Here is a 3,217-nt window from a genome sequence, read left to right on the forward strand (position 1 = left end):
ACAGCCCTCCAACCCAAAAAAACCCCATCCCTGCATAACCATCTTTAACTTCTTCCACAAAACTACTTCTATATCCATTCCAACATCTACCCTGTCAGCAGGCTGTCCCTTATCTCATTGTTTGACAATAGACAATAGACAATAGGCGCAGGAGTAGGCCATTCAGCCCTTCGAGCTAGCACCACCATTCACTGTGATCAACCACAATCAGTATCCCGTTCCTGCCTTCTCCCCATATCCCTTGACTCCAGTATCATTAGGAGCTCTATCTAACTCTTTCTTGAAAGCATCCAGAGAATTGGCCTCCACAGCCTTCTGGGGCAGAGCATTTCACAGATCCACAACTCTCTGGGTGAAGTTTTCCCTCAACTCCATTCTAAATAGCCTACCCCTTATTCTCAAACTGTGGCCTCTGGTTCTGGACTCCCCCATCATTGGGAACATGTTTCCTGCCTCCAGCATGTCCAATCCCTTAATAATCTTATATGTTTCAATCAGATCCCCTCTCATCCTTCTAAATTCCAGAGTATACAAGCCCAGTCGCTTCAATCTTTCGACATATGACAGTCCCGCCATCCCGGGAATTAACCTCGTGAACCTACGCTGCACTCTCTCAATAGCAAGAATGTCCTTCCTCAAATTTGGAGACCAAAACTGCACGCAATACTCCAGGTGTGGTCTCACCAGGACCTTGTACAACTGCAGAAGGTCCTCTTTGCTCTTATACTCAATTCCCCTTGTTATGAAGGCCAGCATGCCATTAGCTTTCTTCACTGCCTGCTGTACTTGCATGCTTGCTTTCAGTGACTGATGAGCCAGATCTCATGGTACTTCCCCTTTTCCTAACTTGACACCATTCAAATAGTAACCTGCCTTCCTGTTCTTGCCACTAAAGTGGATAACTTCACATTTATCCACATTAAACTTTGACTAAGATCACCCTTCATTCTTTAAAGCAGCCAGCATAATCAAAGACCCCACCCACCCTGGCCGTTCTCTCTTGACTCCCCCCCCCACCTTCCAATCAGAAGATCCAAAAGCCTGAAAGCATAAAACACCGGCCTCAAGGACAAAGTTCAAGGTAAACTTATTATCAGACTACCAATATGTCACCAAATACAACCCTGAGGTTCATTTTCCTGCAGGCATACTCAGCAAATCTATAGAATAGTAACTATAACAGGATCAATGAAAGATCAACCAGAGTGCAGAAGACAACAGACTGTGCAAATGCAAATATAAATAAATAGCAATAAGATAATTGGTTGTGGGAACATCTCAACAATAGGGGAAGTGAGTGCAGTTATCCCCTTTTATTCAAGAGCCTGATTGTTAAGAGGTTAAGATGGTAGAAACCATTCCTGAACCTGGTGGTGAGAGTCCTGAGGCTACTGTACCTTCTTCCTGATGGCAGCAGTGAGAAGAGAGCATAGCCTGGGTAGTGGGGTCTCTGATGATGGATGCTGCTCTCCTGCAACAGCGTTTCATGTAGATGTGCCCAGGAGTCTGCTGCTGTAATAAGGCTAAAGGAACACTTAAGAGACTCTCAGAAAGGCACACAAATGTAAGAACACTGCAGGGTCATAGGCTGCGGAACAGGGAAGGTCTGGGCTCATCGTGGAGCAGGTTTATATAGGAATGCGCAACATCTTGTGCCGATGAGCCCATACTGTGCTGTCGTGTTCTGTGTTCTCTCGAGCGGTGAGACGGACTCCCGACCTCACGATCTGCCTCGTAACGATCTTGCATCTTATGAGTGCCTGGACGTTCTCTGTAATTGTACCATTTTATTCTGTGTTGTTTCTCAAATTACCTTGTACCATCTTGATACACTGGTGCGATTAAGTGACCTGTCTGGATGACACGCGTAACAAAGTTTTCCACTGAACCTCGTACAAATGACAATAATGAACCTGTGTACCAAAGGGCCTCAGATGGAAGAACACAATTAACTTTCCTCCTCGAATGAAGCAAAGATGTCGCAGAACGCACTAACGAATTTACGGTTAAGGAACCCGGGCCTGTCTGTGTGGAGTTTGCACGTTCTCCCTGTAACTCCAGTTTCCTCCACGCATCCCAAAAATGTGCAAATTGGTAGGTTTGTTGGTCATGGTAAATTGCCCCTAGCGTGTGAGGCCTGGGAGAACCAGATGGGCTGTAAGTGATGTGGATTACTGTAAAAACATATTGATGCAATTACAAAGGAGGCACACCATCAGATGGGCGATTAACTCGAACACTTCCTCAGTATTTTCCTCTTTTTGCACTACTTGTTTTCCCCCTGTAATTCATAGCTTTTATTACTAAGTATAGTAATGCAATTTTGCTGCGAAGCACCAAGTTTCATGACATACTCCAGTGATGTTAAATCTTATTTTGAAAAATGGGCGATTGATGGCCAGCACAGACTCAGTGGGCCGAAAGGCCTGTTCCTATTCTATCTTTTTCTGTTTTAAGGAGTGTGATCAATCAGGAGGAAGAGGTGTGGGGAGTGCAGGGTGGGCACTTCAGACATTGAGGTCCAGACCGCTGAAATAATGAGTGCAACCGGATCTCTCTCCTCAGAGGCTGTCTGACCCGTTAAGTATCCCAACTAGATGTGTGTTTTTCCCTAACAGCGATGAGCAGGAGATGCTGTAAAAATCTTGAGCAAGACACACAACATGCCAGAGGAACTAACTCAGCAACTATCTATGGAGCGCAATAAAGGTCTCGGCCCGCTTATTCCCTCGCTGCCCGGACCTGCTGAGCTTTTGCAGCATTTCTGCGTGTGGCTGCGGGAGGCACTCCGCGGGCCGAGCAGCCTCTGGCTGAGGCACGGAGCTGCCGACCCGACGCTGCGCTGATTTCTTCCACCCCGCTGACGCGGAGTTTACCGGCAGATACTGTTTGTCCGGATTGCGGCAACTTTAGGCCTCCGGTTAGAATTTAAAACAATTCAGATTGCAAACAACTGCAATTTTTTGTTGCTTTGGGTCGGTGGCTGTCCGGGGGTGAGCAAACATGGAATATACTATAGCATCGCCCCTCGCCGCCGCTGCAATGGGAATCGGTGACCAACTCAACTTCCGGCACATGGCACGTGTCACTAAAAAAAGTACAATGGGCCGTCACTCAGAGACGTGTCCCGCCTCTGCGTCCGGCTCATTGGTGGGTGGCTGCAGGGTCCCGGCTGCCATTGGAGCAGGCCCCTGCCCATCACCCCGCCTGCAGTCCC

This window comes from Mobula birostris, chromosome 24 (assembly GCF_030028105.1).
Source record: "Mobula birostris isolate sMobBir1 chromosome 24, sMobBir1.hap1, whole genome shotgun sequence".
Lineage (NCBI taxonomy): Eukaryota > Metazoa > Chordata > Chondrichthyes > Myliobatiformes > Myliobatidae > Mobula > Mobula birostris.